Here is an 8870-nt window from a genome sequence, read left to right as displayed (position 1 = left end):
GACCTCTATATGGGCATCATCATTTACACCAAGCACATGAAAACGGTACTCGATTTGTTGCCATGTTTGCTGCAGGTTTACCATCCATCAACACAGTATCTGAAACAAATAAATTCAATATGAATGAATACTTTAATTAACAAACACTGGTTAAAATAAAACAAATCTGTTTAAGACATCTCAACAACTGCCTTTGTAATATATTGTTTTAAAAATTGTAAACATGTTATGGACACCCTATATTTCTCTCTAGGAACTGCTGCTGAATCTTTTACTGGCCCGACTCCATAACAGACTATCAGCTGCCCTTGGGCGTGCCCCTCTGGACCTGGACTATCTACAATTTATCATTTCACAGGACATGGTTTTACTGAGTGCACTAGCTAACCAAATTCAGATCCCTCAGCAAGTGTATGAAGCCCTTACTGATGTGCATGGTCTACTCTCTGCCCAAGATGAAATGGAGCTTCATGTAACGGTTCCTGTGGGGAGAACAAAACCTGGTTGTCCAAAAATTTTAATATGTAGGGAATATGTTTCGGAGCTCCTCAGCATAGGGCTATCTGCAGCGTACATTGCCAGACTTTTAGGAGTTTCTCGGTGGACGCTGCAGAGAAACATGAACAGCTGGGCTATGTCTGTTAGGGCCTTGTACGGTCAACTGACTAATGATGAGCTTGACAACCTGGTGTCACAAACACACCACTGCAACCCACATGCTGGGTACAGATTAATGATGGGATTGTTGCGGGCACAGGGGCATCGTGTACAGTGGCAGAGGATTCGTGCATCGATGCATAGGGTTGACACAGCAGGAATTGTGCTGAGAATGTCAGCATTGAGGTGTGTTGTTCGCAGAACATACTCTGTCCCAGGCCCAAGATCGCTGATGCATATAGACACAAACCACAAACTTATAAGGTTGGTTATGTTTTTCAAATCAAAACATATTACCTGTACATGACTTAACTATGTGCAAAAAAGTGATAATACCTAATGTTTTTCTTTATCTCAAATGTCATTGAAGGTACAATATGGTGATATTTGGAGGAATCGATGGTTTCTCAAGGAAGGTATAAATAATTGGATATTCCCTTTAAACGTCTAAACTTTTTGTCATTGAATCAGGCATTTCAATTGTGATTAGTTGTTTTTTGTTTTTGAAGACCTTCAGATTGTAGTACTAGTTTAGGATGGCTACCTCAGAAATCGGTTTCATTTTCTTTGGGAGCACCTTTGCATTTGTATTCTTCAATGGTAACATAATAGTACTGTAATACTCTTACTTACAGTCATTTTAGTTGAAAAGCTTTAATTGCACTTACAGTAACAAATCAAAACTCCATCATGTTACCTGTGACTTTATGCTAAGACTTCGCTGGCACTCTTTGTCTGAGAATTAGATTACATGTTTTCTTTGTTGACATTTTATAAAGACTCATTTCTTATGGAATCTCTTAAAACAGATGCAAGGTAGAGAATGAGATATTCTCAAGTGCCATTACACCAATTGCATTGAGTATTATTGTTGCATTTTACCTTTTTAAATATAATCCTGTTTTAACTACTACATGACTGTTAAAGGTTATTGAAATTGTATTTGTTAAGAGCTTTGAAATTGACACTTAAAATTGATATTGTTATTGTTAACGTACTTTGATCATTTGAAAATAAAAAGTACAGTTGTTTGAAGTCACAATGGGACAATTCCATTCTTCTCACATAGATAATGTATCTTGCTGTTGCAAATAATAACAGAGCCTCCACAACCCTTGCCTTCTTCAATGAAGCTGTTGAGAAGTATGGCTTACCTCAAAGGTTAGTCAGACATCATCACCTAGCCTATCCTACCCTTAATAGTGTAAATCTACCTGTTCTAACCATTGACTTGTTTTAAGGTTTTCGTTTCAGTGAAGTGTAATGCATAATTAATAGGAGTTCTCATTTTTGTTACATTTTCTTAAGGGTTCGTGGTGACCATGGGGTGGAAAATGTGGATGTAGCCCAGCTGATGTTCTCCACAAGAGGAGTTGGCAAAAACAGCTTCATTGCAGGGAAAAGTGTGCATAATCAGAGGTACTTTAGAAGACACTTCATTTTTATGGAACTACCACATTCATAACCTTGTAAGTTTACAGGGTGAGTAAAAAAAGAAAGAAAAAAAGAATACGCCAAAATCTATGCAATATTAAAAAATAATAATAACAACAACACAGAAAACTTCCGGTTAGACACATGTAAATACATTCAAATTATTCTTGTTTTTGAAGTGGTTAATGTGGCCACCACCAGCACGGGCAACATCTAGCCTATTTGAAAAAGAGAAAAGAATGAACTGAATGAAAACTTCACTTAGCAGTCGATGGCTGTAATTGGCCTGGCAGAACCTCTGTGTGTGTGATTTTATTTTTTTCTTCTTGTGGTGGTATGTTAAAGACAAAGTTTATGTTCCACCACTTCCATCAAATATCAATTACATGAAAGACCAATTAACAGTTGCAATCAACATTGGCAACTTACGGTTGTCTGTACTGCCAGTGGTAAACACTAACACTTGTAAAACCTAAAAACTTGAATCTATTTACGACACAAGTCCAAGCTACAGTTTTTCATTTTTGCAATATCGCATGATTTTAAATTTTCATTTGATTTGTAGCTTTATAGGATATCCCCTTGAGATGCAACATCTAATTTTCAAAGGTGACATTCCAACACATACAAATAGTAATAATGTACAAAATAAAGGTAAAGAATTCTGCTATGTTCTTTTTTTTAATCACCCTTACTTTCTCATTACTTGAAATTAATGGAATGTTTGTTTCATTTATGAAACTGCATTTATCATTTTAAACTACTTTGTTTGTTGATAATAGAAAAAAAACATTTGCCATTGAAATGCTTAAATTTAAAAGGATTTAGAACAATTCAAACATGCTCTCAAAAATGATTAAATAATTAATTGGATAGCCAAGTAGTTGATTAATTGTTGCACCCAGTTGCTTGTTTGTCCAAATATGATTCACTTTTTTACATGGTTTAAAATGTCTTCTTTAATTAAAAAAAAGGGGGGGGGCACAATTACATTGACATTACAGAATTGAACGTCTTTGGCGAGATGTCTACACAGCAGTCACTTGCCTCTACTATGCTGCGTTGCACCAAATGGAGGAAGATGATCTCCTGGACCTGTCCAGCAGTGTTCACCTTTTCTGCTGCCATTATGTCTTCATTCCTCGCCTACAAGCCCAGCTTGATGTTTTTAAAGATGGCTGGGACAGTCGAGGGAAATCGTACCCCGAACCAACTGTGGCACATGGGACTGCACTATAATGTACAAGAGTCTAATGATGTTGTAAGTACTTTTAAAAAATTGGTAAGCAAAACTTACTTTAAACAGTAGACAATGAGTTGTTTTTCATATCAACTACAGGATTTGAACATCCCCCTGATAAACTGGGAGAGTAGTGGCCTTGTGTCCAGCAACACCGACTCTTGTGTCTATGTGCCTGAAACTGACTGCCCTTTGACACCTCAAGAACTGGCTGGACTCCATGCTGCTGTGGATCCAGCAGGACCTTCTACACGCATGGGAGTAGACCATTATTTGGCTGCAGTGAACTACATGCACAGTATAAACTATGTGTAGGGTCTAGCCAAGCGCTTCTGGGCTGTTATTTGTTTAAAACTGCCTGCACTAAATTACATTTTATAATTTAGTGCTATATAAAGTTTGTATTATTATTATTATTATTTTTTAATTGCTTACACTTTAAGAAAACAACCTGTTAAAAGTGGAGCACATTAATTTACAGTAAATGTATATTTAAAAAGAAACTATTCAATCAGCAAGCAGACTCTTTATTGACACTGACATAACAATTTGGTTCATTGATTGTGCTGCAAACTACACTAAAACGCTAATAGTTATTTGAATTGTCTTTTCGTACAAATTGACAATGAACTGTAATAAGAACCTATCTAGCAAAACATCAGAACTACATTATTTAAAGTAATGAAATAAAGATTTTGATCTATACCAAACCAAAACCAGTATCAGTTGTGGCGATGCAGTTCTTTAAATGGTCACTGAATTCTGTGTAATGGCTGTAGTGGCCAGGTAACTTTAAGTTTTGGAAGCATGTAGAAGACGTGGGATGTTCCGCTCTCACCACCTCCACTTTCATATCTGGCATGGGTATCTCCCATCCCACCCAGAACTTCAGGAGTCTTAAGATTCTCTTGAGACTCTAAAAAAAAGGAGAAAAAAAAGTGGAATTAAGTTGTGCATGCTATTAAGTAACAATAATCAATTAGATTACTGTTTTTATAATTTAATTTATGTCTTTTTTTGAGAAAAAAAACAGGTTCTGCAACATCTGGGAAAAAAAGTGATCCCTGCTAGAGGATGATCATTTAAGAAAATCAAATCACAGATGTATCTATAAATTAAAATTCTGCCTTGTAGCAATATGTGTATGCTTATGCTTAATACTCATAATACAACTTGTGTTCATAAACAAGAAAAAAATGGTTAAAAAAACCTTGATTTTCAACCACATTTGAAAATCTGCATTTATGCATTACAAAATGTGCACAAATATCAACATGTAATTTACCTGTCCTCACAAACTGACGCAAGTACCCCATTATTCTACATCTACAGTCAACGGAGTAACCATCTTCATCGTCCAACCCAGATTCCTCAGGCCATTTGATTAGGTCCAAAACAACCTAGGACAGCAAATGAGACAATCATTATGGCACCATAGTTGGCATTGAACCAATTCATTCTATTTTACAATTTTCTCTCTAATTTATACATATGGTCAATCCACACATGGGTGTTAATTGTGTGAAGGCTGATGTTGTGGTCTCAACAGCCTAACAATGAAATGTATATCCTGCTGAGGAGAACATGTGATTGTTGATTTCTCGTCAGACTTTGTTCAAGGTTGGAATTGTTCACTGAAAATGATTCCAAATCAAAATTTCCTTGGAACAAGGAAAAAACATTAAAAATGTTTGCATAACTGAACATATGATGACGAATATTCAATAATATAACCCTAACCCTAAGCAAACACTCTCCCTCTCATTTGGATATGGGCTTAAAGGTTGTATCTAACTGTGCGTCAAAGGTTTGCATGCAAGGGACTGTGCATGTAGCGAGTTTTTCTTTGTTGTCAGTTTTTAATTATTATTTATTCTAAGGTTGCAAAGATGTTCTCAAGACACTTGCAAAGTATATTTACGGCACCAAACATTCTATGTAAATCGCAAAGGAATAATGAACATGTTGAAATTTCTTTGCGAGTGTCTGCCACACAGCGGCCGAAATGAGTTTCTTCCGTTGGGTGTCCGGGCTTTCCCTTAAGAGATTTGGTGAGAAGCTCAGTCATCCGGGAGGGACTCAGGGTCGAGCCGCTGTTCCTCCGCGTGGAAAGGAGCCAGTTAAGGGGGCTCGGGTATCTGGTTCGGAAGCCTCCTGGACGCCTTCCTGGAGAGGTGTTCCGGGCATGTCCCACCGGCGGCAGACCCCGGGGACGACCCAGGACATGCTGGAGAGACTATGTCTCTGGGCTGGCCTGGGAACGCCTTGGGATCCAGCCGGAGGAACTGGTTCAAGTGGCTGAGGAGGTCTGGGCTTCCCTCCTAAAGCTGCTGCCCCCGTGAATCCGACTCCGGATTAGCGGTAATAAATGGATGGATGGGTGGTGGGTCTGGCAAACATCTTTGCAACCTTGAACTAACCCTAATGAAAAAATAAATATTTTTTTGTTTTGCCAGACTGTCACATCAAATCAAAATTGATATAGCTCCTTTCATACATTACATTGCAACTCAAAAGCGTTGAGTGAATAAAACATCCATAGTACAGCACAAAGAAAACCCTAACCTTCCCCCCAACATGCCCATGAGCAGGCTCACTCAAACTCGCACAACCTTTAAAAAAAAGTGTAATTAAGTTATCTGGTCAATCTTGACCTAATGAATTCCGTTTGCATTCCCATAAATTCCAGTTAATTCCCATGCAAAAATTTTTATTTTGAAAATTACAGACATTTTAGAATCCTAGACATGCTTCATTGAATACCTCCACACTGCACTCAGACTTTGTTTCTGTTGGAAAAACTGATGCCACTGCATCGGGTCGAGACTCCAATAACAGCATAATGAGGGTTTCTTTTAGTCCTTGCTTCAGCTGTTTGAGTTGGCGGGAGTTTCGGCCGAGCACCCTAAAGTATCACAGGGGTGAGTGAGGTATGGATGAAGGGACTCCAAGTAAATATATACATGCAGTAAATTCAATTCAATTATTACTCTGTGCACATTCAAACACTGGTCTGTATATATTGCTGTACAGCCGATCGCCCATACACACCGTGCAAGCCATTGAAGCCACAGGGCGACCATCTTACCTCTCCCATCCTGAGAGAAGACTACTATATATACTATAGGTATACATACAGATTAGACATATACAGCTCCTAGGCTCTTAGTGTTGGGCCGGGAGGCAGGTGTGGCAAGGTGGTCACAATTTTTTTAACAAGTGGACACTGGACAGTATGTGCTGCTTTGACGACCCCTTTTTTCTTTTATCGCTCAGTTCTTTAGACCCCAATATTAGATTTGGCAGAGGCATCTTTTGTTGAGTTAGTTATAATTAATTTATTAAAAAATATACAATTTTCCTCCTACAACCCTCATTAAGCATATAATGTATACATGTATTTAAGGCAAGTTGTAAAATGTCTGAAGTCCTCTTGTTTATTTTTAATAAATTTATAAACATCGTAAATCAAATGTTCTCCAATTTCAATACGGTAAATATATTTGAGGATCGTGTGTGACATAATGTTCATTGTGACATATTGTGATGGCTGCGAGATATCAGGAGGGTATAATTTGATGCTCAAAGCCTGGTTTCCAGTTGATGCTGACAGGGTAGATTTGTTATTTGGAGAGGATTTAAAAAACGAAGAAATCGAGTTTGTGCAATAACTATAAAAAAACACTAAGTCATATTTCTTTTTCAGTCTTATTCAGGTGTTCCAAAGCATGATCAACAGCCACCCTGACTTGTTCGTCGCCTTGAAATGGGCGATATTGTTTTACGTCTCATCTATACAGCGCGACTGAGCCCGCTATCATTTTCTGTCACACAACCAACCGCGCATGCGCAAACATTTTTCATCAAAGATCCTCCTATAGGATTGTGTTAGAGTAGACAATATTAAGTATTGTACTCTTTGCGTGTTCAATTAACTGAATGGTGAGATCCTGGTGAAGAAGTCCCCTTGCAAAGGTGAATATTTTTCAGAAGCTTCTGATCACACAATTGAAGTCACCCAAGCAGTGCTCTGTTCAAATGTGTCTTCTCTCCAGCCCACATCATTATTTATTCAAAAGAGGGTTCATAGAAAAGTCAGCTCACAACACACCTGGTTACAACTGAATGAATACAAGAGAATCCGTTCCCATGGGTATAAATCAGATTAGAAAAAATACAATAACAATAAGCCTGACTCCCTTCCGACACAGATAAGAATATATTTCTATTCATTCAGCCATACTGAGTTAACATAATTATACCTACATCTACACAGCTATAACTAATTACAAAATGGTTAAAATATAAAGTAAAACAGTAAAAATGTATACAAAGTTAACAATTGTATGCCGAGAAACATTTATTGAGAGTAATAATATGGAATTGGCCTATCGGCTATCCAGTTACATATACAGAGGTAATGTGTAAAATGTACATTTATCAAAGCATGATATACTGTTAGATAGGAGACACTTAAGTAGGACAACTTTTGATGGATATAACGCTAGTCAGCCACACTTACTGCATGCTGAAGTAGATTGTGAAGGAGCCAGGTGCTGTTACTAGCCGTTAATATAGGCATGTCCCATGCCAATGCCAGGTCATTAACAGCCGTTGTCTGACACTCATTGAGTCCTCTTTTTTCACTTGTTTCTTCCTTTCCAGCAGATTCTTGATTCTCAAACAGCTTTAAAAAGAAAATACCGCACATTTATTTCCAATAAATTACATTTAAAAAGTAAAAGTATAGTCCATATTTTTTCATTGAATGATGATGTATAACCTTGCACTTTACCGTACTTACCGGGCGTATGGTCTCCCCGATGTTCATGTCTGCCACATCTTCTAACATGATTGTCGCTGTCTGTGGTGATTTACCAAGCAACACATGAATTACTGCTGGGCTAATACCTAACAGACAAGGGCCCCCATGAAGGAAAGAATGCCCAATCATTCTTCCTGCCATGACAAACAGGTAATTCTGTGCAAATACTTGGGAAGTGGCAGGAATTAAATGATCTGGTTGGCCTTCAAACAGCACAGTGCCGCATGCGGTTCCTATAAAAACAATAATAATTTTTTAATGGGGTTTGCCATTTTATGTTCAATACGGTAATAATAACCACATGATTGCAATTTCCTGCCTATGATTGTGTATTAATCTTTAGATTGACAGATTTGTCATGTGTTATGGCTATGCTGTCTGTTGTTAGTTATTCATAGTATAGCTGAATGATAACTTGTATTTGCTGAATGATTAATTTACAATAATTTGCAATATAATCACTGACCATAACTAAAGCTGTCTGCCAGGATGGTGCACGTAATTCCTTCATAAGATCATGAGTCAATTATCTAACATTTATGTTCTATTTTGCCTTGCAACTTAAACAAACAAACTTTAGTGGAGTTGGGCCAGTGTCTTTAGGATTCTTTAAGACCTACCGCAATCAAGTTTGAAACCATGTTGTAACTTGTGCATTATCATACTGAAGAAGTGTCTGTTAACCCCTTCTCCAATGGCCACATCTCCTAAAAA

At 37.6% G+C, this 8870-nt stretch overlaps 2 long non-coding RNA genes across 2 annotated transcripts; one reads left to right on the top strand and one right to left on the bottom strand.

Moving 5' to 3' along the window:
* Nucleotides 1–3087: 3087 nt before the first annotated feature.
* Nucleotides 3088–4053, top strand: LOC147155484 (uncharacterized). Its single transcript, XR_015092296.1, has 2 exons — nt 3088–3352; nt 3431–4053. It is a non-coding gene; the product is annotated as an uncharacterized LOC147155484 (long non-coding RNA).
* A 586-nt stretch (nt 4054–4639) lies between these two features.
* On the bottom strand, nt 4640–7951 carry LOC147155483 (uncharacterized). Its single transcript, XR_015092297.1, has 3 exons — nt 7854–7951; nt 6095–6236; nt 4640–4731 (listed from the first exon to the last, which is right to left on the bottom strand). It is a non-coding gene; the product is annotated as an uncharacterized LOC147155483 (long non-coding RNA).
* Between the last annotated feature and the right edge of the window lie 919 nt (nt 7952–8870).

Source organism: Leptonotus elevatus, chromosome 22 (genome assembly GCF_054856555.1).
Source record: "Leptonotus elevatus isolate MCC_2025b chromosome 22, RoL_Lele_1.0, whole genome shotgun sequence".
In the NCBI taxonomy this organism is placed as follows: domain Eukaryota; kingdom Metazoa; phylum Chordata; class Actinopteri; order Syngnathiformes; family Syngnathidae; genus Leptonotus; species Leptonotus elevatus.
Note: the sequence above shows the minus strand (reverse complement) of the source record. Positions and strands in the feature narration are given on the sequence as shown.